At 44.0% G+C, this 25,977-nt stretch overlaps 1 protein-coding gene across 2 annotated transcripts in view; it reads right to left on the minus strand.

Annotated features, from left to right (window-relative positions):
* The window catches only part of ATP8A2 (ATPase phospholipid transporting 8A2), a 576,493-nt gene that overhangs the window by 321,371 nt on the left and 229,145 nt on the right, over positions 1–25,977 (minus strand). The window lies entirely within an intron of this gene.

Here is a 25,977-nt window from a genome sequence, read left to right on the forward strand (position 1 = left end):
CCAATTCATGGTGGAGGGAGCCTCTAAAAACCCCAGTTTGGACCAATTCATGGTGGAGGGAGCCTCTAACCAGCCCAGTTTGGACCAATTAATGGTGGAGGGAGCCTCTAAACAGCCAAGTTTTGGGAAATTCATGGTGGAGGGAGCCTCTAACCAGCCCAGTTTGGACCAATTCATGGTGGAGAGAGCCTCTAAACAGCCCAGTTTGGGCAAATTCATGGTGGAGGGAGCCTCTAAAAAACCCAGTTTGGACCAATTCATGGTGGAGGGAGCCTCTAACCAGCCCAGTTTGGACCAATTAATGGTGGAGGGAGCCTCTAACCAGCCCAGTTTGGACCAATTAATGGTGGAGGGAGCCTCTAACCACCCCAGTTTGGACCAATTCATGGTGGAGGGAGCCTCTAAACAGCCAAGTTTGGACCAATTCATGGTGGAGGGAGCCTCTAAAAACCCCAGTTTGGACCAATTCATGGTGGAGGGAGCCTCTAACCAGCCCAGTTTGGGCAAATTCATGGTGGAGGGAGCCTCTAAACAGCCCAGTTTGGGCAAATTCATGGTGGAGGGAGCCTCTAACCAGCCCAGTTTGGACCAATTAATGGTGGAGGGAGCCTCTAACCAGCCCAGTTTGGACCAATTAATGGTGGAGGGAGCCTCTAACCAGCCCAGTTTGGACCAATTAATGGTGGAGGGAGCCTCTAACCACCCCAGTTTGGACCAATTCATGGTGGAGGGAGCCTCTAACCAGCCCAGTTTGGACCAATTCATGGTGGAGGGAGCCTCTAAAAAACCCAGTTTGGACCAATTCATGGTGGAGGGAGCCTCTAAACAGCCCAGTTTGGGCAAATTCATGGTGGAGGGAGCCTCTAAACAGCCCAGTTTGGGCAAATTCATGGTGGAGGGAGCCTCTAACCAGCCCAGTTTGGACCAATTAATGGTGGAGGGAGCCTCTAACCAGCCCAGTTTGGACCAATTCATGGTGGAGGGAGCCTCTAAACAGCCCAGTTTGGGCAAATTCATGGTGGAAGGAGCCTCTAACCAGCAGAGTTGTGGGAAAGCAGGGTGGAGGGAGCCTCTAACCAGCAGAGTTGGTGGAAATCAGGGTGGAGGGAGCCTCTAACCAGCAGAGTTGGGGGAAATCATGTTGGAGGGAGCCTAGTATTAGCAGAATTGTGCAACGCTTATGGTGGATGAGTATGAGGATGCGGAGGAATTGGAGAGGTTGAGTACAGACATGGAGTTTCATGTTGGGGTGCTTTACACAGGTGGGCACAAAAATGAAGGCTCTATCCAGTGGTGGTTCATTTTTATCAAAGTGAGCCGGTCGGCACTCTCAGCTGACAGACGGGTGCGCTTGTCAGTGATGATGCCACCGGCTGCACTGAACACCCTCTCAGATAGGACGCTGGCGGCAGGACAGGACAGCACCTCCAAGGCATATAGGGCAAGTTCAAGCCACAGGTCCAACTTCGACACCCAATACGTGTAGGGCGCAGAGGGGTCGGAGAGGACAGGGCTGTGGTCGGAAAGGTATTCCCGCAACATGCGCCTATACTTCTCACGCCTGGTGACACTAGGACCCTCCGTGGCGGCACTTTGGCGAGGGGGTGCCATCAAGGTGTCCCAGACCTTAGACAGTGTGCCCCTCGTTTGTGTGGACCGGTGAGAACTTGGTTGCCTACTGGAGGAACTGCCCTCCCTGCCGCCAACGTCACATGCTGGAAACATCTCCATCATATTCTGCACCAACTGCCTGTGGCAAGCATTGATGCGATTGGCCCTCCCCTCTACCGGAATAAAAGACGAGATGTTGTTTTTATACCGGGGGTCAAGGATAGCAAAGATCCAGTACTGGTTGTCCTCCATGATTTTGACAATACGCTTGTCGGTTGTAAAGCACCCCAACATGAACTCAGCCATGTCTGCCACAGTGTTAGTTGGCATGACTCCTCTGGCCCCACCGGAAAGTTCAATCTCCATTTCCTCCTCATCCTCCATGTCTACCCATCCGCGCTGCAACAATGGGACGATTTGAAGTTGCCCGGAAGCCTCCTGTATCACCATCACATCATCGGACAACTCTTCTTCCTCCTCCTCCTCCTCCTCCTCCTCCATTAAACGCAGTGAAGCGGACAGATGTGTGGACCTACTCTCCAGCTGTGACGGATCGGATGCTATCCCTAACTCCTCTGTGTGATCTGAGTTATCCCTGATGTCAATCAGGGATTCTCTCAGAACACACAAGAGTGGGATTGTAAGGCTCACCATCGCATCCTCAGAGCTCACCCTCCTTGTGGACTCCTCAAAGACCCGTAGGATGTCACAAAGGTCTCTCATCCATGGCCACTCATGGATGTGAAACTGAGGCAGCTGACTTTGTGGCACCCTAGGGTTTTGTAGCTGGTATTCCATCAAAGGTCTCTGCTGCTCAACCACTCTATTCAACATCTGAAACGTTGAGTTCCAGCGTGTGGGGACGTCGCACAAAAGCCGGTGTTGTGGCACATGCAGGCGTTGCTGGAGAGATTTTAAGCTAGCAGCGGCTACTGTCGACTTGCGAAAGTGGGCGCACATGCGCCGCACTTTCACCAGTAGCTCTGGAACATTGGGGTAGCTCTTTAGGAAACGTTGCACCACTAGGTTGAAGACGTGGGCCAGGCATGGAACATGTTGGAGTCCGGCAAGCTCCAGAGCTGCTACCAGGTTCCGGCCGTTATCACAAACGACCATGCCTGGGCCCAGGTGCAGCGGCTCAAACCATATTGCCGTCTCATCGAGGAGGGCATCCCTCACCTCGGAGGCAGTGTGCTGTCTGTCCCCCAAGCTGATCAGCTTCAGCACAGCCTGCTGACGTCTACCAACGCCAGTGCTGCAACGTTTCCAACTCGTAGCTGGGGTCAATCTAACAGCGGAGGAGGAGGCGGTGGCGGAGGAGGAGGCGGTGGCGGAGGAGGAGGCGGTAGAGGAGGAGGAGGAGGGGGGTGTTCTTCTCGTGTCCCTGCCAGGAATGTTAGGCGGGGAGACGAGGTACACCGGGCCAGTTTGGGAAGCAGTCCCAGCCTCAACTACATTCACCCAGTGTGCCGTCAGTGAAATGTAGCGTCCCTGTCCGCATGCACTTGTCCACGCGTCGGTGGTCAAGTGGACCTTTGTGCAAAGCGCGGAACTAAGGGCCCGCCTGATGTTGAGTGACACGTGCTGGTGCAAGGCGGGGACGGCACACCGGGAGAAGTAGTGACGGCTAGGGACGGCATAGCGAGGTGCCGCAGTTGCCATCAGGTCCAGGAAGGCGGGAGTTTCAACAAGCCGGAACGCCAACATCTCCTGGGCCAGCAGTTTAGCGATGTTGGCGTTCAAGGCTTGCGCGTGTGGGTGGTTAGCAGTGTATTTCTGCCGCCGCTCCAATGTCTGAGAGATGGTGGGTTGTTGTAAAGAAACGCCTGATGGTGCCTTTGATGGTGCAGGAGAAGGAGATAAGACAGGACCAGGGGAGGATGAGGTAGAAGTCAACAAAGTGGCGGAGGCAGATGAAGTGGTGTCCTGGCTCGTCCTCTGGAGTGCATCGCCAGCACAGTCAGCAGTGGCAGTGGCAGAGGCAGAGGCAGTGGCAGAGGCAGTGGCAGTGGCGTGAACGGCAGGCGGCCTTTGTCCTGCCGTTGCTGCCTGCCACTGATTCCAGTGCTTGGATTCCAAATGACGGCGCATTGAAGTGGTGGACAGGTTGCTCTTCTCAGAGCCCCTAATCAATTTCGAGAGGCAAATTGTGCAGACAACACTATATCTGTCCTCGGCGCATTCCTTGAAAAAACTCCACACCTTCGAGAAACGTGCCCTCGAGGTGGGAGTTTTTCGGGGCTGGGTACGAACTGGAACATCTTGGGAGATTCCGGGTGTGGCCTGGCTTCGCCTAAGCTGCTGACCTCTGCCTCTGCCTCTAGCTACCCTTTTTGGTGCTGCACCTGCCTCAACATCCACACTACTTTCCCCGCTTGACATCCCCCCTGTCCAGGTCGGGTCAGTGTCCTCATCATCCACCACTTCCTCTTCCAACTCCTGTCTCATCTCCTCCTCCCGCACAATGCGCCGGTCAACTGGATGCCCTGACGGCAACTGCGTCACATCATCGTCGATGAGGGTGGGTTGCTGGTCATCCACCACCAAATCGAACGGAGATGGAGGAGACTCTAGTGTTTGAGCATCTGGACACAGATGCTCCTCTGTTAGGTTCGTGGAATCGTGACGTGGAGAGGCAGGTTGAGGGACAATGAAAGGAGCGGAGAACAGCTCTGGGGAGCAGGGACAGTTTGGGTTATTGTTCTGTAAAGCTTCGGAATTTTGGGAGGAAGGAAGACAAGACTGTTGGGTAATAGGAGGAGAGGAGCCATTGCAAGACCTGTTCCTGGTTCTCGGGCCTACTAAGGTTTGTACCCTGCAGTTTAGTTAATGTGGCAAGCAACCCTGGCACTGTGGAGTGGCGCAATGCTTGCTGCCCCACAGGAGTAGGCACGGGACGCCCTGTGGCTTCACTGCTACCTTGCTCCCCAGAACCATTCCCCCGACCTCGCCCACGGCCTCGTCCACGTCCCTTTCCGGGAGCCTTGCGCATTTTGAATTCCTAGTTAGAAATTGGCACTGTATACCAGTAGTAAAAATTGTGGGTGCACGTAACCCCAATATATTCTTTGAATTCCCAGTCAGACACTGGCACTATATGGCAGTAGCAAGAAATGAGGGTATTTGTATTCCCAATATACTCTTTGAATTCCCAGTCAGACAATGGCACTGTATACCAGTAGTAAAAATTGTGGGTGCACGTAACCCCAATATATTCTTTGAATTACCAGTCAGAAACTGGCACTATATGGCAGTAGCAAGAAATGAGGGTATTTATAACCCCAATATATTCTTTGAATTCCCAGTCAGACAATGGCACTGTATACCAGTAGTAAAAATTGTGGGTGCACGTAACCCCAATATATTCTTTGAATTCCCAGTCAGACACTGGCACTATATGGCAGTAGCAAGAAATGAGGGTATTTGTATTCCCAATATACTCTTTGAATTCCCAGTCAGACAATGGCACTGTATACCAGTAGTAAAAATTGTGGGTGCACGTAACCCCAATATATTCTTTGAATTACCAGTCAGAAACTGGCACTATATGGCAGTAGCAAGAAATGAGGGTATTTATAACCCCAATATATTCTTTGAATTCCCAGTCAGACAATGGCACTGTATACCAGTAGTAAAAATTGTGGGTGCACGTAACCCCAATATATTCTTTGAATTACCAGTCAGAAACTGGCACTATATGGCAGTAGCAAGAAATGAGGGTATTTATAACCCCAATATATTCTTTGAATTCCCAGTCAGACAATGGCACTGTATACCAGTAGTAAAAATTGTGGGTGCACGTAACCCCAATATATTCTTTGAATTCCCAGTCAGAAACTGGCACTATATGGCAGTAGCAAGAAATGAGGGTATTTGTATTCCCAATATACTCTTTGAATTCCCAGTCAGACAATGGCACTGTATACCAGTAGTAAAAATTGTGGGTGCACGTAACCCCAATATATTCTTTGAATTACCAGTCAGAAACTGGCACTATATGGCAGTAGCAAGAAATGAGGGTATTTGTATTCCCAATATACTCTTTGAATTCCCAGTCAGACAATGGCACTGTATACCAGTAGTAAAAATTGTGGGTGCACGTAACCCCAATATATTCTTTGAATTACCAGTCAGAAACTGGCACTATATGGCAGTAGCAAGAAATGAGGGTATTTATAACCCCAATATATTCTTTGAATTCCCAGTCAGACAATGGCACTGTATACCAGTAGTAAAAATTGTGGGTGCACGTAACCCCAATATATTCTTTGAATTACCAGTCAGAAACTGGCACTATATGGCAGTAGCAAGAAATGAGGGTATTTATAACCCCAATATATTCTTTGAATTCCCAGTCAGACAATGGCACTGTATACCAGTAGTAAAAATTGTGGGTGCACGTAACCCCAATATATTCTTTGAATTACCAGTCAGAAACTGGCACTATATGGCAGTAGCAAGAAATGAGGGTATTTGTATTCCCAATATACTCTTTGAATTCCCAGTCAGACAATGGCACTGTATACCAGTAGTAAAAATTGTGGGTGCACGTAACCCCAATATATTCTTTGAATTACCAGTCAGAAACTGGCACTATATGGCAGTAGCAAGAAATGAGGGTATTTATAACCCCAATATATTCTTTGAATTCCCAGTCAGACAATGGCACTGTATACCAGTAGTAAAAATTGTGGGTGCACGTAACCCCAATATATTCTTTGAATTCCCAGTCAGACACTGGCACTATATGGCAGTAGCAAGAAATGAGGGTATTTGTATTCCCAATATACTCTTTGAATTCCCAGTCAGACAATGGCACTGTATACCAGTAGTAAAAATTGTGGGTGCACGTAACCCCAATATATTCTTTGAATTACCAGTCAGAAACTGGCACTATATGGCAGTAGCAAGAAATGAGGGTATTTATAACCCCAATATATTCTTTGAATTCCCAGTCAGACAATGGCACTGTATACCAGTAGTAAAAATTGTGGGTGCACGTAACCCCAATATATTCTTTGAATTACCAGTCAGAAACTGGCACTATATGGCAGTAGCAAGAAATGAGGGTATTTATAACCCCAATATACTCTTTGAATTCCCAGTCAGACAATGGCACTGTATACCAGTAGTAAAAATTGTGGGTGCACGTAACCCCAATATATTCTTTGAATTACCAGTCAGAAACTGGCACTATATGGCAGTAGCAAGAAATGAGGGTATTTATAACCCCAATATATTCTTTGAATTCCCAGTCAGACAATGGCACTGTATACCAGTAGTAAAAATTGTGGGTGCACGTAACCCCAATATATTCTTTGAATTACCAGTCAGAAACTGGCACTATATGGCAGTAGCAAGAAATGAGGGTATTTGTATTCCCAATATACTCTTTGAATTCCCAGTCAGACAATGGCACTGTATACCAGTAGTAAAAATTGTGGGTGCACGTAACCCCAATATATTCTTTGAATTACCAGTCAGAAACTGGCACTATATGGCAGTAGCAAGAAATGAGGGTATTTATAACCCCAATATATTCTTTGAATTCCCAGTCAGACAATGGCACTGTATACCAGTAGTAAAAATTGTGGGTGCACGTAACCCCAATATATTCTTTGAATTACCAGTCAGAAACTGGCACTATATGGCAGTAGCAAGAAATGAGGGTATTTATAACCCCAATATATTCTTTGAATTCCCAGTCAGACAATGGCACTGTATACCAGTAGTAAAAATTGTGGGTGCACGTAACCCCAATATATTCTTTGAATTACCAGTCAGAAACTGGCACTATATGGCAGTAGCAAGAAATGAGGGTATTTATAACCCCAATATATTCTTTGAATTCCCAGTCAGACAATGGCACTGTATACCAGTAGTAAAAATTGTGGGTGCACGTAACCCCAATATATTCTTTGAATTACCAGTCAGAAACTGGCACTATATGGCAGTAGCAAGAAATGAGGGTATTTATAACCCCAATATATTCTTTGAATTCCCAGTCAGACAATGGCACTGTATACCAGTAGTAAAAATTGTGGGTGCACGTAACCCCAATATATTCTTTGAATTCCCAGTCAGAAACTGGCACTATATGGCAGTAGCAAGAAATGAGGGTATTTGTATTCCCAATATACTCTTTGAATTCCCAGTCAGACAATGGCACTGTATACCAGTAGTAAAAATTGTGGGTGCACGTAACCCCAATATATTCTTTGAATTACCAGTCAGAAACTGGCACTATATGGCAGTAGCAAGAAATGAGGGTATTTATAACCCCAATATATTCTTTGAATTCCCAGTCAGACAATGGCACTGTATACCAGTAGTAAAAATTGTGGGTGCACGTAACCCCAATATATTCTTTGAATTCCCAGTCAGACACTGGCACTATATGGCAGTAGCAAGAAATGAGGGTATTTGTATTCCCAATATATTCTTTGAATTCCCAGTCAGACAATGGCACTGTATACCAGTAGTAAAAATTGTGGGTGCACGTAACCCCAATATATTCTTTGAATTCCCAGTCAGACACTGGCACTATATGGCAGTAGCAAGAAATGAGGGTATTTGTATTCCCAATATATTCTTTGAATTCCCAGTCAGACAATGGCACTGTATACCAGTAGTAAAAATTGTGGGTGTATATAGCCCCAATTCTATTGCTAGGGGACTTGCAGGGTATTTCTGGGGTGAAGGTGGGGGGGCACACCGTTGGAACGGGTATCGGGGTATATATCGGGTATACGGGAATACACTGACAGTGTATTCCATTCAGGATCCTGGGAAAGCTGGGTTGCGGCGATTGAGCCCGTCAGTGCCACGTTACACTGACAAGCTTCTCCCTGGAATTTAGCTCTTACAAGAGCTGTTGGTTGTCTTCTCCTTCCTATCCTAGCCTGTCCCTGCCTACCCAGAATCTAAGCCCTAGCTAGCTGGACGGAAACCTCCGTCCTCGGTGAATTGCAAGCTCAGAATGACGCGAACCTGGGCGGCGCTGTTCTTTTAAATTAGAGGTCACATGTTTTCGGCAGCCAATGGGTTTTGCCTACTTTTTTCAACGTCACCGGTGTCGTAGTTCCTGTCCCACCTACCCTGCGCTGTTATTGGAGCAAAAAAGGCGCCAGGGAAGGTGGGAGGGGAATCGAGTAATGGCGCACTTTACCACGCGGTGTTCGATTCGATTCGAACATGCCGAACAGCCTAATATCCGATCGAACATGAGTTCGATAGAACACTGTTCGCTCATCTCTATTAATCAACTATTTCTGTACTGTATTGTATATACAGAGGAGGAGCGTGTCTCCAAGGCCGGAGGTTTTTAACAAAACAAAAAATGACAGCTGCAACACTAAAAAAAAAAAATACTGAAACAAATCTAATTTACTAGTAAGGGATTATATATAGATATATCCACCCCTCTATCACTTTCCTCTACACCATAGTACAGAAACACTGACTGGCAACTGTCATTAAAACTTACTCAAAAACGTCCTTCAGGGTCAGTCTTGTGTCCAATTGTGTTGCTGGGCTCCCCAGAAATGTCGCATCTACACTAGAAAGTGGACAAACTTGCTAAATTTTTCAATCAGTTGTGTCTAGATCAGGCAATAAACCCCGAACCATCCAGACACATTAATACATATCAATGCACCCCAAAATGGCAGCAACAACGTCATTAAAGCACCAAGGACCAACTTGATCAATAATTTGCTAATAAGAATTTTTTTAAACATTTTTCTACCTTATGAATATTATTCATGTTCTTTGACTCTTGGTACAAAGTTAGTTTAGGGATTTGTGAGCTTATGATAGTAGACCATGGTGGAAGCCAACAAAAGTGCAACGTTACATATATTCCAAGAATACACAAGGCTTGCCTAAGGGTTGTAGACCCACGTGGTTACTCCGAACATCTACTGCACAGAAACTTGGACCCGCTAGGTGGCTCAGTGGTTAGCACTGCAGCCTTGCAGCGCTGGGGTCCTGGTGTTCAAATCCCACCAAGGGCAAAACCATCTGCAAGGAGTTTGTATGTTCTACCTGTGTTTGCATGGATTTCCATCCCATATTTCAAAAGACATACTGATAGAGGAAAAAATGTACATTGTGAGCTCTATGTGGGGCTCACAATCTACATAAAAAAAAAAAAAAGAAGACACTTGTCCCTGCTAAGAAGAACGCCCTGGCGGTTTGGACTCCCAACGGTTGCAACCCATAGCTTGTGCCCACAGCTATAGAACAGAAGCAGCTCAGCATGCAGCTAAATACACTAGTTCACTGATTTAACCATCTGGCAATGTTATTTTTGCATTATAAGCTATGGTTATTTCAGTACTATATGGTAGACCATAATGAAGAAGGAGTCAATGCAAACAGGAGACCATCCAACCTCTGGCTAGTTCTGGTGGGTGATTTTGCATAGTGGGTCCACTGACCTCTCATCAAATATTGTCTATTATATAGTTTAATACACATCCAGTACAATTTTAACCATTATTACTCCTAGCGCTAGGATTTTGCATTGCGGTGCAAGTCTTTTTAATGCTTACATTGCAAAAACAATAGAACCTCATTTACTCTTTTACACATTCCCAATCTGCAAATGATTTTGGTTTCCAGGTGCTCCATTATGCAGGTTTTGAGTTACAATGGCATGCATTTAAATGACATTGTTCTAAAGCACTGTAAGCATGAAGCTGTCATAAGTCATCTCCAGAGGATACTGATGCTCTGCCCTGTGCTCATCCCTGAATATGCAGTATCTCCAGAAGAAAGCCCTTGGGGTCATCACTCATCTCCTGCTCTCCATCCTCAAGGGCATTATTACAAAGTCATCACAAATTATGGATTTATAGACAGTAGTTTAAAGATAAGGTTTCTTTTTCTTGCTGCCTCACTGGGAAATATTTTCATTATTTTAAAGTATGACATTCAGAAAATGAGGCCAATGAAAATAGGTGAGCAACCCAAGAGAGACCCATGTAATGATGTCATTGTCACCGTAATCCTAATAGCAGGGAGCAGCTACTAAAATAATCGAAAAATGTTTTTAAAGATAAAAATTTCCTTAGGGAGCGTTCACACTACCATCGGTGTCTGACAGGTAGTGTCCGCTGCTAATGTCCGTTCAAAATCTTGTACGGACATTAGCAGCGGACACTAGCGGTGTCTGTGACATTTTGCATTCATTTAAATGGAGATCGGGTGCGTTGTTTTACACTCCGTGCCTGTCCTTAAGTGTCTGTTCCCAAAGATGTCCGACTTTTCAAGCGGACAGCAAAACCCGACATGTAGGTTTTTGGTGTAAAGTTGATCAGACCAATCACTTGATGGGTAAAATCTAACAAAAGACAAATTTATTACCCGGATGGTGACATGCCATCGTATTGACAGACGTCGGTCATATTAAAACTTTTAGTCGATAGTCATCTATCCTTGAGTTTCTATAGTATAGAAGGTTGTTATATGGATGACTGTTCAACGAAAGAATATATCATAGTATAATACTGGTCATTCCTCACCAGGGTCATTGAGCACGTATAATGTGTATGGCTGCGTTACTGTAACAACTAACCAGACAAACCAGGTCAATGGATGTTCAACTAACAACCTTCTTCAACCAAAAGGAATAGCTAATAGCTATACACATTAGATGAATGTCCTAACAATTTCAGCTCAACTAGCCAACTATATTTTATGTATAAAAGTGCCCAAACTCTTCCCGAATGTTGGGGAAAAGAAGAGTCAACATTTAATTTTATATTTGAGCGTTATGTTTGGCTCACATTTAGAGAGATTTTCCCATTGGTATGTGCCAATGGTAACGAAAACAGGATATGTCAACAGAACCTAATAGGCAGGGGTGAACCATGGCTTTCTGCCGCCTGAGGCAGACGTCAGAATGCCCCCCCCGCTCCGGAGGAGGGGGCAGAGCGGAGGGGGCGGGGTCAAGCAGAAGGGGGCAGGGCAGGGTCACACGGATGGGGTGGGGCCGAGCGGAGGGGGCGGGGCTGAGCAGAGTGAGCGTCTTTAGCAAGCAGAGAGCAGGCAGGGAATGGACCTGCTCTCTGCCTGAGCGTGAGGGGTGACCTCCCCAATCCACCGCTCAGTGACGGTGACCCAGGGCTGAACCATGGCTTTCTGCTGCCTGAGGCAGACGTCAGAAAGCCGCCCCCCCCCCCCCTGGAGGAGGGGGCAGAGCAGAGGGGGCGGGGTCGAGCGGAAGGGGGCAGGGCAGGGTCACACGGATGGGGTGAGGTCGAACGGAGGGGGTGGGGCCGAGCGGAGGGGCGGGGCTGAGCGGAGTGAGCGTCTTTAGCAGGCAGAGAGCAGGCAGGGAGAGGACCTGCTCTCTGCCTGAGCGTGAGGGGTGGCCTCCCCAATGCACCGCTCAGTGACGGTGACCCTAAGCCAGTCCCGGACAGCTTGTCCTGGACTGGCTTAGGTCAGCAAAAATGCCGCCCTCCCCATGGCCCTGGCATAGCGCCGCCTGAAGCGGTCGCTTCAGGTCACTTCATGGGAGGTGCGGCGCTGCTAATAGGACTCCATTAGACTGAGCCCAAATAAGTGTTTTTGGATCCATTTCAGATGCAAATTTTTTAAGTTTAGAGAGCAGAATCCAATGACTCATGAGTGTTACTACCAGGTGTGTCACCATTCGGTATCAGACTTTATGTATAGGAAGCAGAGACTCTTTCTTGGTCAGCTGTTGACTACAGAATAAGATAACAAGCTGGTTAAAATTAAGAATGAAAACGTTAAATGTGCACGCAATTTGTCTGCGGACATTAACCTCGGGGTGACGCGTACCACAGCTTGTGATGCACCGTAACTCAAAATGAGAACCTCTGTGGAGAAACCTGCACCTGGCATCATTAGTGAAGGAGCTGCAAAGTATTTCACCAGTAATACCTTGCAAATCATAATTTAATACTCTCTCGTTCCTTTCATTGCTGTTAATTTAGCATTCAAGTCCCTTCCACTAAACTTATACATTACCGCTTCTCTAATCTGGCTTGGGGCTGTTCCAAGCCACAGAATTGCAGTTTGGCTCCTCTGTGGTTTCTCTTTTCCTGCTTCCCTAAAAACAATGTCTGTCCCCTTCTAATATCACTCCCACAGAGTGCGCGCAGAGGGCAAGAGCAGGACACGAAACAAAAGATAATTAAAAATAATGGAGCACTGTCACTTAATAACATGCTCCACTTCTAAGGGGATTTGCAGGAGCTGATTTCTGCAGTATATATTACAAGACAAATCTGCACATGGTTAAATGGACGGCTTGATCTTACTCAGCGTGAACAATATTTCACAAAAATCTGAGCCGGGCGAGTCTTGTTTTTATTTTGACAATTTGAGCAGGGGAATAGCCATTAGTCTAAAGTTGGTCAAAACATACGATTTCAACAAAATGACCATTTGTTAGGAGATATTTAACATAAAATGATCTTCTTAGCCAACTGGTGACACGTTGACGCCGTATGGAGAGAAAATAGTCAGATTAAACATATTAGTCCTGATCTTCACAATACAATGAATACATTGAATACAATATAAACTTATCCCCCTCATCCACAAGGCTCTCCATAATGCCGCACCTCCCTACATTTCCTCCCTCATCTCTGTCTACCGCCCAACCCGTGTTCTCCGTTCACTCAATGACCTAACACTTACATCCTCTATTATCAGAACCTCCCACGCTCGTATACAAGACTTCTCCCAAGCTGCACCACTTCTCTGGAATGCTCTATAATAATATTTCCACATCATTAAAGGAGTTCCAGTTATTGGCTCCCACTGATCTTATATTGATGACCTATGATAAGGATAAGTCATTCTGCTGATAATGACATATCCCCAAGGAAAATATTCATGTAATAAACCTATAAATAATCCTACACACTAGAATATAACTGGTACCAATACCTGTACTACATCCTACAAACTTCCTATCTGGTATCAATACCCCATTAACTTAAAAAATTCTTGTCTGTAGCATCATTCTGTACTCAGCGTTCCAAAACATGTACTTATACAATCATGTTTTTGATGCTTCATTGCCACCTTAACTCTCTTTTTTTTTATATGTTTTTAAATGATTTTAATATCTCGTTTTTTTCTCATATTTCTAATCAATACAATTTAAATCGTGTTAATATACAATGGTTGTTCAAGGATTTTTTGAGTTAATGGCGTATTGATACCGGATAGGAAGTTTGTAAAATATCCCTGTAAGGCAGGGGCCCCACGGGACGTAAACACCGCGATTTGCTGGCAGCGGAGACGCTGCAGGAAAAATCGAGGCGTTTTACAGTGCAAGCAAAGGGGATGGGATTCATGCGAATCCTATCCTCACTTTGCGGAAAAGATCGCAGCACAGACACACTGCGATTTGCAAAGCTGTTACAACTTTGCAAATCGCAGCATGTCAATAGTATCTACGGAAACACCGGCGGCTTTCCCGGTGATATAATGTTAAGAGAAAGTCCGCAGAGGAAAACTCTGTAAACTTTCTCTTAAAAGCGCTGCGGAAAGAACCGCAATGCGTTCACACCGCGGTTCTTTCCGCATCCCACAGTAAAAAAAAGCGCTGTAGCAAAAGCCACGGTGGCAACACATTGCGGTTCTTCCTACAGCAGTTTGCACAGAACGTTCGCAGCGTTTTCCTCTGCTGACTTTCTGCTTCAGTTATACCTACAGGGAAACCGCTGGCATTTCCATAGGTATAATATACATGCTGCGATTTCCAAAGCGCGTGTCCGCTGCGTGTATTTTATCGCACTGTGGGGATGGAATTCACTAGATTCCTATCTACTTTGCTGTGACTGCAAAATGCTACGTTTTTTTCTCCAGGCAAGCCATTGCGTTTACACCACGTGGGGCCCCGGCTTCTAATGCAATTTTGGTTGGTCATGAAAGAAGTTTCACCGTACTTAGGCAACTATCTGGCAGTGTTATTTGGCCAACGCATAGCACTGCTGTTTGAGCATTGTATTGCATGGTGGTTGGGTTAATACGTGCTGCATAGTAGTGTTGTTTGTACACTGTATGACAGTATGTATTTTATTGTAAGACATGAATGATTACAGTATTGCTTTTCTGCCCCGTGTCCTCCAGTTTATTAATACTACTCATTTCCATGTGACTCCGGCCTAATGGGTCTGTAATTGTGGCTAATGAACTCCATTCCAATACGGTGAGCTGTCACATATTCTGACCATAGGCCAGCAGTCCATCACACGTGTATCGTGTGACATACAGAGCATATTCGGAATACAGGATACAATAATAAATTCTTCTTTCTAGGTTCCATGTAGGGCTTGTATTTGTTGGTCTATGCAGCGTTATGTTTTTGTAACCAGAAATTGTTCCTAATTGAAAAATAATTGTATTATTGTATGATGTAAAGCTGATAATGCAAAGCAGCCACATAAAAGACCTGGCGAAATTTTACCGCTACGGACTGGGGCTCGATTCTTCCAGTTCTGCTCAAGTAATCAGTCATGGAAAATTCTGAGATCATTTGCTTCGTTTCTACAAACCACTGAAATGTTAATTAACAGAAGCTTTCCTTTTGCCATGAGCCTTCCGCTCAGTAAGTATTCCAGTATGTGCACATTCACCTTCCTTCACACCAGATGAACACACAAAAAAAAATACACTACACCGTCCGCATCAGATCAACACCAGAACGAACTTTATGATCTTCAGTCATCCATATTAAAATATTACTGTACTGGGGCCGCAACGTCTTGTACCCTTATCGCACTTAAATTATTAAGAGACAGCGGTAGTCCAGGAGAAAATATTGATCTGGCTCCATCAGCCGTAGGTCTCCCAGCTCTAAGAAACACACTGCGATGCCTGGACTCCATGAGAGTACGGCCACGGTTACAGCTCTCCGGCATCCTGTAAAATATTGATTTTTACAGTCTCTTCTAAAAATCAATATCTCCCTCGATAGGCGAGATTGGCAGCAAGAGGAAAGAATATGTCTAATAAGAAGATAGAGGCAACATAAATCATATATAAGAAGCTTATAGTACAAGCTAAAACTTGCAAATACTAACGAAACATATGGACGTGACATGAGATGAAGGTGTGCGAGTCTAATAAGGGGAAAGGCGCCAAAGATTACTTGATATATGCGATATTGAGAACCAAAATCGATATTTGGGTAGCTTTACTATGTATGTACAATATGGCCTGTGCAGGAGATTAAAAAAAAGGCTAGAGTATGGTCATTTTTGGGGACTGGGACATTTATGGGGACTGGGACAAAAGATTCCATTTCAGACAAATCCATGTCAGAGCCATTTGTGAACCCAACCTGCCCTCTTCACAGTGACTGATGGATTGTTCTATATGCAGATATACAATGGCCAATATTCATGTGACAAGGATGTGAGATGCCGGGAAAGGTCAGATTTGGTGAAGCGCTCTCCTCGCAAATACACTTGGCTCATACCATGAGGCCTGTGTGCTCTTCAATATTCTTCCTATTAGTTTAACAGAATATTTTTGTGTTATTTTGATTAGAAAGACAACAGATAAATCCATATACTATGATGTCCTTACATAGGGCAGAATACTTTAATGACAGATCAAGTTTGAAATATCATTAACTTACGGTAAATGGGATTTGTCATATATTTTACAGGATTTCATACACTATTCTACACATTAAAAAGAAACCTGATGGACCCGATCCTATCCCAAGCCAACTGATGGTAAGTTCACACTACCCGCGGACGCCATACACTGTAATGGGGTCCAATGGGTTTCTGCAAGAAAAATGCATTTTTTAAGCGGATTTGGGGATGGAAACCCCAAATGTAGTTCCAATGCTAGTGTAGGCAAATAGGGCCAGTAAAATAATAAGTAATAATGTTCTCACCTCTCCCCGATCTTCCATCTCCAACTGATGTCAACAGTGACGTCATCATGGTGGCCAATAACAGACCTTAGAAGTCACAAGCTGTTTGTGAAGACGTCACCACATAGGATTGTTATTATGTAAGGTGACGACAGTATCCAAATGGGATGTCGCAGGTGATGTCAGCTGGAGGAGCCGTACACAGAAACAGAGGACCAGGGAGAGGGGAGTATAGTTTTATAATTTTATTCGCCTCATTTGCACCAACTATATACTTATTATATACCTTAATAAATTAACTCACGCAACCCCTTTACATATGATATTCCTCTCTGCTGGTCTGTAAAAAGGGCAGAATAGAAAAGTATAATCCAGTGAAGTTCCATTCCATTCCATTCCGAAATGGAACGTCATCACTACTCCCCTCATCCCAATCCCCATCAATACTTACCAATCCTTCCTGTGCCCGGGAACAGCTTCCTTTCTGTTAGTAGTGGGTGGAATAGGTTATCTAAGGAGATGGGGTAGGATGTTAGGGGCTAGTAATGGGTGGGATTGCTAGGCTAGAGAGATGGGGGAGGGCAGGAGGGGCTAGTAATGTGTGGGATTGCTAGGTTAGTGAAACAGGGAGGGGGGAGTGTAGGAGTGAGAGAGGAGGAGGGCTGAGTGAGTTGGAAGTAGTGTAGAAGCTACACAGGAAGTTGCACAGCAGGAAGTTACACCATGTAAACAAAGGCAGAGGATGCAGCAGCAACCAGATACACCCAGAAATCACTCCAAACACTGCTAAAGGTATATGAGTGTACTTATTAACCCATTACTAGCACAGACCTTTCTATAAAAAAAAAAAAATTCTGCCTGGAAAACCCCTTTAAAGCAACATAGAAAATATACAAAATATACAAAAAAAAAAATCATAGTATCCCAGCAATTCCTCTCTAAATCTTCTCCTTTTTATCCTTTTTTGTTTCACACGGCAAGTAAAAATGGAAAAAAGCATAAAGAATCCTCCAGCTACAAATGCCAGGAGCTCAGTCATGTCCCCCTTTAAATCATCATTTTCCTGTGTCCAGCTGTAAGACAACTGGCTGTAGCAGGTGCTCTGTCCGTACTAGGATACAAAGAAGAGATCTGCATGTGATTAACCCCTTATGTCGTCTGTTGGATTTGTACAGGAAGAACGGTTTCAAAAGTGCGGGAAATCCTGCAGAATTGAAAACAGTAAGGGCAAAGTGCTAAGTGCTAGATAAAGTCATTACAAGGAAATAAAATACCACATGAGGCAAACTCGGCCTAACAGAATTGTGTTTTCTAATCTTTTAGGAACTCAAATGTTAAGAGGAATTCTCCAGCAGTATATTGAAGACCTATCCTTACGCGGAATAACAGATCAGCAGAGGTCTGCCATCCAGCACCCACGCCGATCAGCTGCAGTCACAGTGCCCCGAAACTAGCACAACCCAATACACTGAGTAGCCGGGACAGGAATAGTATGGACTGTACTCGTAGTAACTTACTGGCTTTATATGAGGTATGGAACTGTGCTAGTTCCTGTACACTGCGGCCATTGGAACCAGCTAATTTGAAGAGTTGCCAGGAGTTGGACCCTGCGATTGATGACCTATACGAGAGGTCGACATCTACAGGATCCTCTTTTAACATTAACAGGTCCAATAACCTTTGGTATACAGATGCCTGAAACTCCAACCATAGACTGGGCTATATGTTCTCTGTACCGTCTTTCATGACAGCGAGTCACCACTCTGACAGACACAGATCCTCACATTTTAGCACTCGCATCTCCTGAAATCTTAAGTTCAGGCATTGGCAAACAAAAATCTACCCTCTGGCCTGGAAAAAAAAACTGTAAGTATATGTTTTTAAGGCGTGAAACATTGCAAGGAATTTAGACATTGCTAACAAGATTTCATCCAGAAAAAAAAAAACCCAGAGCCCACTGCACACCGACAGGATGCAAATTTACGAAATGGCAAATACATATATATAAAAAAAACCAAGACCACTAATTCCAGATTGGGAAACATTTTCTACATTTTTCATAGCCCTATAACCATAAAAACTAATTCAATGGTCATAGAAGACGTGAATCAAGGTATGCCGTTCTGGCAGGGAATGTCTTCATTTGAACAGTAAGATTGTTTTTCCATCCTTGATATTAAAATCAGAAACATGTACAGTAAACTCTCAGCTTGCTATACCTCCATATGATTCAGAGGCAGACACATGGGGGCCCCTGTACAAAAACTGTGTGTGGCCTTCCTTCCACCAGCATATTTGCAATTTACATCTTCTCGTAGAAGAAAATAAATGATTGTGAAAAATTATTTAATTTCTTTTTTTTTGCTATTATTTCTCCAAATGTGGTCTGGATGGTCTAATTTCTCCCACAGAGATGGGTAACATCCCCGGTGGTCTAGGGTGGTAAAGAGGTGAAGGTAACATTCATGGACAACTTAGACAATAACATCCTGGGTGGTCTAGGAAAGAGACCGGATAATTTCTCTGTGATAACTGCAGGACTGCTATCTCTTGCTCCTCCAAATTAGGGTCCCAGTGCAAAAAGACTGTGTGGGTTCCCTCCCACCAACATAGCTGCAATATTCACCTTCTCATATGTAAAATACATGATTGAAAAATATATTTTTTGCTATTATTTCTCTTGAAATGGTCTAGATGGTCTAATTTCCTTTCCAGAGATAGGTAACATCCCTGGTGGTCCAGGGTGTTAAAGAGGTAACTAAAATATTCCTGGTCATCAAAGACAGTTTTAGAATTAGCAATACTATTTCAGGTGGGCTAGTGTGGTGAGGGGCTTATTACTAACACTCTAGGTGGTTTAGGTCAGTGAAGGGGTAATCATCCTCTCATAGCTGTATGACTGCTACCTCCTCCAGATGGGGACCCCTGTCCAAACAAATATATGTGTGTGGACCACCTTCCACCAATATAGATGCATCTTTCATCACTTTACATATAAAATAAAGGATTGTAACACATTATTTCTCCAGAAGTAGTCTGGATGGATTAATTTTCCCTTTAGAGATGAGTTGCATCCCCGGTGGTCTAGGGTGGTAGAGAGGTAAAGGTAACATCCCTGGTCATCAACAACAATGAAGGAGTTAAATATAACACCTCTGTGGGCTATTGTGCTGAAGGGTTAATAACAATATCTTGGATGGTCTAGGACAACGAAGGGGTAAAAATCCTTGAGGATGTAGACTGTTCCGACAGGCAGCTCAAATAATCATAGAAAATATAGCTTTGAGTGATGCTTACTAGCCACAGTACTTCTATTTTCAGTGCTGGCTATCTGTGTCTATTTGTCCTTCAATTGTGCAATAAAAATCTCTCTCATACAAGTCCATTGACTGTATTTTATACTGAAGCTCAGTTTGTTTAGCTATACTGCTATATAAGCACAAGCCCTCCCCCCGCTTGACCAGTAAGACAGTGCATGGTAGGAGGATTTCCATAGTAAGGAAGGAATTACTAAAAACACAATATAACTAAACCAGATGGGACTAGATCTATAAATACCATAAATGTCCACACATTACACATGTGCTGTTTCTAGTAATGTTAAATTATATTTGTGTTCACTTAATATTTTGTCAAATCATTCACCTTTGGCAACTCTGGGGAAATAGAGTTCCCCTGATAGCCCTGTATGATAATTGTCAGGTCAGTCCCTCAAATTAAAGAAAGTAATTGTGATAATTACATTCTAATAGGTAATTGCAATGTCAACATTTTTCTAGTATGTTCTGCAAGGTTTAGTAAAGGTGAACCTGCTCGCTATTGCTGGGACAGACGTCACACTCCTCAAAATTAGGGGTTATTTCTGCTTTCTCAAGCAAGAAGACAACCCTTGTCCATAGGGTATTACTAGGGATCCTCCACTATGAACCAGAAAGGAGAGACTCTCCCATTATGGGAGTCTCAAGACATCCTACATTTCCCCAGGATTAGTCAATGCTTCTCTCGGTTTGCCAGGGGTGTCAGGTGTATAGGTCGTTTTAGTATTAGGTTCAAATAAAAGGTAAGTGGCACTTTTCAAGTACCCAGTGGTTATGTCACCCAGGACAATCCTCACCACCAGGCAAGAGGTGTTATTGTTGCCTATTATTGCTTGTCTCCCTGGGAACAACGGCCCCATCTTTATCTCCCCCAACATCTGCTCTTGGAAGGGCACCATACATATAAACGGAGATTTCCCACCAAGGACATTTATGGCATAGCTACAGGATACGTCATATCATAAATGTCTGATAGATGCTGGTCCCACTTCTGGGACCCACACCTATCTCTAAAATGAACCTCCCCAAGTCCCATCTCCCAATTCTTAGTGACAGTGTAATGGAGGCCGTCCTCAATAGTTGGACTTTATAGAAACAGTGTAGTGCTCTGAGGGTATGCCGTTTCCATAAATCCCATAGAAGTGAGCTTTGTTTCTTTTGAAACTCCTATTCACTTCTATTTTTGGATTACACCTGTTTGCTTTCTAGTGTAGGGAGAGTATAAATCTCCTCCATAATGTGTATGGACAGCCCAAATAATTAAAGGAAATCTGAAGAACCCCAACCCAGTATATTAACCCAGCCCCATGGGTAGATACAGTCACCTGAATTACACAGTGTTATCCCCGTGTGGCTTTGCTTGAGGAGATATCACTATATTTGTCAATATGCAAATGAGCTCTTTAAAGCAATGAGGGTGTTGCCACTTACCTCTTTGGTGCAATGACCACACCCTCATTGTTCCAAATATGTAATTTGTATATTGACTAAAATATTGATAATTCGCCAAAGAAGGCGCTGATTCAGAAGCAGAAAATACTGTTTGAATCAGGTGACACTACTCTAACTCTTTGCTGGGACATGCTGAGTTGTTGTCTGCCATATTGGAAGTGACCCTCTGCCCTTTATTGTGGCTCATAGAGGACAGTCCCAACATAGGGAATATGGAGTCATGTTAAGTGAAGTTATCTGCTCAGATCCTTACTGCATACAGTTATGGTTCGAGCTACTATAAAAGTCAATGAAGAATGTAAACATTTCTATAGTACAACAGGACAGACATCTTCCCTGACTCCCATTTACATTGTGCCGCTACTCCTTTTATCGCACGCTCTACAGACACGAGAATCCGTCACGGTTTAAGCTAAGCATGACTTATTAGGTCACCAGCTCTCGTTTCTACTAATCACATGGAAATTAGTAAGATATGATTTATGCAAATCCATAAATGCTCATAACTGAAGGCTATACAAGCAATTAACACAATGACCATTAGTGCAAGGCAAATCAGAATGAGAATTACATCTACAAATTAAGGGCAACAGAAAGGATCATTTCCTCGCATGTCTGTTCGGCGAGCGCGTGCCTTAACTAAGATATATTTTGCAATACTGGGCAAGTCATTTTTTATGAGAGCAAGCAGAGGCATCGCTCGAAGCATGTGGGGTCACAAAATCTGTGATGGGCCCCTACTTACCTTGTTCCATTTACAATAGTGGTGAATTATATTTGGTAGAGAGACCTTTGGGGTTCCCTTCAGGGTCCATGAGCAGGTGCGGTTGCAACCCCTATAGCTTTGTCCATGATTGCATGCCTCTTGATGTGTATTACTATATAGGTATACATACATCTGTGAAGACGATTACAGGAGTATACGGAACATAGGCGATATCTGTTGGATAACAGCAGGCTAAAGACCGAGGTTTACCATGCCTGAACCACAGGCAGAATAAACCAGCAATATGCTACTATAGTACACTGAGTAGCTCCCTACTAGTTTCCCCCTGTCCTGTCCGATTATTCTGATGGACTGAGAGACACTGAGATAAAGGTCATATCATACATAGTTTTTTTCTCTCTTCTCTATTCATCTCAGCAATGCAACTCTGAGTCTGCTAAAAAAAAAAAAAAAAACAACAGCGCAGGATATCATTCATCTGATTTTTGTCAATTCCCTGCTAAATGATACGAAAAAATAAAAAAGTATTCCACCTGTGTTTATGTAGTTGCAAAAAATACAGATGACATACATATGGCACCCAGATAGCACACGAACAAAACATGAAAATACACTATGCCTTTTTTATAGTCCAAAACAGGTCGTTTGTATGAATGTAAGGCAGGGACCCAACGAGACGTGAACACCACGATTCGCCCACGTCAGAAAAATCGCAGCGTTTTACAGTTAGGGCAAAGTGGATGGGATTTTTAGCGAATCCAATGCTCACTTTGTGGTAAAAACCATGCTGCAGACATGCCACGATATCCAAAACCAGCACGGTTTTGGAAATCTCAGCATGTCAATTATACCTACGGAACCGCTGGCAGTTTCCCCATAAGTATAACTGAAACAGAAAGTTCACAAAGGAAACCTCTGCAAACTTTGTGTCTAAAGCGCTGCAGGAAGAACCACAATGCTGTGGGACGCCCTGTGGGGCCTTAGCCTAAGGGCTAGTTCACACGGGGGCAAGGAGGCGGATTTTGACAGCGGATTTCGCCTCAAAATCCGCCTCCATACAATGGTGGTCTATGGAGACCACTAGTGAGCTGCCCTTTTTTCAGGCGACAGCAATCTCCGGAATCGGCCTATTCATTTGATCCGACTCCGGAGGGGGAAACCGCGACGGTCGTGGCAGACGGGTTTTGACCCGAGAGTGACGCGGCTCCCCGAGTCACTCTCGGTGCCAAAATCCACCCCACCGCCGCCCATGTGAACGAGCCCTTAGGCTACATTTTGTCTGAAATGCTGCAAACAAGGGAACCAGTCAGTTTTTCAAGACTGACAGTCTTTCTTTCCGTTTTCCTATTATGTAAAGTGACGGAATATTGTCAGGATATGCTACTTTAGGATCGGTGGGGGTGCAACTTTAGGAATCATCTTTGATCCTCAGACAAAATCAGGCACAATCGATAGATTCCAGTGATCAGAACTCCACGATCGTAACGAATGTCATGTCAATATTATATTTCAACAGCAAGATTTTATCTCATTCTCTTAAAGGGCTTGGGCTACATGGGCAAGGTGGACTTTCCAGTGACTGACCTGCAGAGGTGAATGGGAAAGGTGGACTACAGTAGCAGCGCTGTGGACCACAATGTGACTTGTGCTGCAGTATATCCTGGCAACATGTCAATTATGGCTATGGGGTTCACCTATGGTTTTCTTGTTGCAGCAACTCGCACAGGAACGCACTTCAGAATTTCCCTGTGCGAAATCCCAACCTCGTACAATTATATTTTGTAACATAATATTAATTGATAGATCTACTTTGCACAAAATAAACAAATATTTTTTAATTATTTTGATTTTTTTTTTTTAATTTGCCAATTAATTAAAAATTAATTTATTAAATAAATACATGTATAAGATAATAGCGCCTCATAAGAAGTGTTGAAGGAGTTATTTTAGAGAAAATAAACTTGTTCATCGATTGCCTACAAGGACTCCTGGTTCATGGAAATAGCAGGAGTAGGCCAAGATTGTCTTTGGGAAAGTCTGCAAATTGCTAAAATTCACTTAAAGGTCTAACTTTAAACATAAGACAGATAAACCAGCAGTTATTGGATTTACTGACAGTGCTATCCTAGACACCGAACTGAAGTCTTATGCGCTGGACTAAATTACTTAAAATTGCTGAGTAAACAAGAGCGCACCTTTCAGAAACGTATCTGGCGCTTGTGACTGTCGAAGTCTGGCAAAAGTTAGCGGTACAAAAGCCAGACCGCAGCTCAAGGGTTATTTTCTCAATTTCCTCTTGACAGATATGCATGAGATAGGATAGTAGGAATAATAATAATAATCATCATAATAAATGCAGAAAAAACTGCAAGTGAATGTCAGCTGTAAATGTGTTGTGTGTACTGGTACAAAGGGACATTTTACAAGGACACTTCCAACTCTAGCTATAACTATTTTAGCGTTAGTATCAGCTTACTGACATTCTTCCAGTACATTTCTGTCTTTTGGCTGCTGTAGGTCTCTACTTCCTACCTAACATGGTCTTAAAGGGACTGAATCACTTTTTTTGTTGCTTATTAATATAGGTGAATATATATATAACCACAGACCCGTAAGACAAGTGACGTCACTCACTGCTCTTGTCGGCAGGACGAACAGTTCAGCTAATTGCAGTTTGCTAATAAAGCCAGACCTGTTATCTCTCTATGTAAATAACACTGAGTCCATTCTGTACAAGCATCTGCATATTATCTGCTCTGCATAAGTATTGTGATACTTCTCAGGCCCGTTCAGCTGGGGGTAGGCAATAGAGGAAGTGAGAAGAGTAGACTGGAGGCAGACTGCTGAAACAAGGAGATGGGAAAACCCTTTTAAATCTCTATCCTAATCTACTCACTTTTCTAAAACATGGCTAGGATAAAGATAAGCTGGCAATATTACAGATGGGTAACCCCTTTAGTACTCCCCTCTAAAGGCCAGCACAGTTTAATGACCTTCCACAGGATATTGGCCACCATCACTGCCACCATTCAGTATAATGGACCCAATCACTGCCCTCATATAGTACAATGGACCCCATCACTGTTCCTGTAGACTATAAAGTTCTCTATCAGTGTCCCTATACAGTAAAATGACCCCATCGCTGTCTTCATAAAGTAAAACAGTCCCTATTACTGTTCACCATACACTGAGCCATTGATTCCGATCAGTGACCCCCATCACTACCCCCAATAAGTGGTCCCTCATCAGTGGCCTCTATCACCACCCATACAGTAGGATTGGTAGAATACTTACTTCTCTGCTCCCCAGCACTGATATCACTCAAAGCAGTGAGCAGCAAGGAGCAGGAGGAGTCAGAGAGCGGAGAGGTAAATAGTTCCCTCATGCTGCCTGCAGCTTGTAGGCTGCAGGCCTAATGTGGCGAGTTGGAACCTGGTACGGTAGGGCAGGAGGGCTATAGCTTCCTGCTCTACCAGCATCAAAATCAGGTTTGTGGTTCCTCTAGTCCCTGGTTCTGCAATACGGTCATTTTTTTAACTACCGGATTGGCGGAACTGGGGAGAATTGGCTGCATATCTCAAGTGAGTAAATTACTCCTCTCTGTGCAGTGCAGAGAAAGAGTGTATAATGTATTTAATAGTTTAATAAGTATTCCAGGATTGAGCAAAGGGTTTACTTAAAGAGAATGTGAAAAACATAGCTACTTCCGTGTAGAAACAGCGTAACATATGCCATTAGGCTGTATCCGGTATTGGTGCTCAAAACCTGTACATGAATTGCGGCTGAGCTGCAATACCACACACAGCCTGTGTACAAGTGTGGCACTGTTATTACAAATAAAAATGTCCATAAGTTAAGGGTAGTATTGCATTTCATGTGAGTGGACTCAACCCATGGTCAGGAGTGGCGCTGTATCTGCAAGAAGAATCCATGAGTCTTTCAAAATGGTCAACCCTTAAATTGAATTGTTAATAAAGTAAAATAGCGAG

This window comes from Leptodactylus fuscus, chromosome 2 (assembly GCF_031893055.1).
Source record: "Leptodactylus fuscus isolate aLepFus1 chromosome 2, aLepFus1.hap2, whole genome shotgun sequence".
Classification (NCBI taxonomy): Eukaryota; Metazoa; Chordata; class Amphibia; order Anura; family Leptodactylidae; genus Leptodactylus; species Leptodactylus fuscus.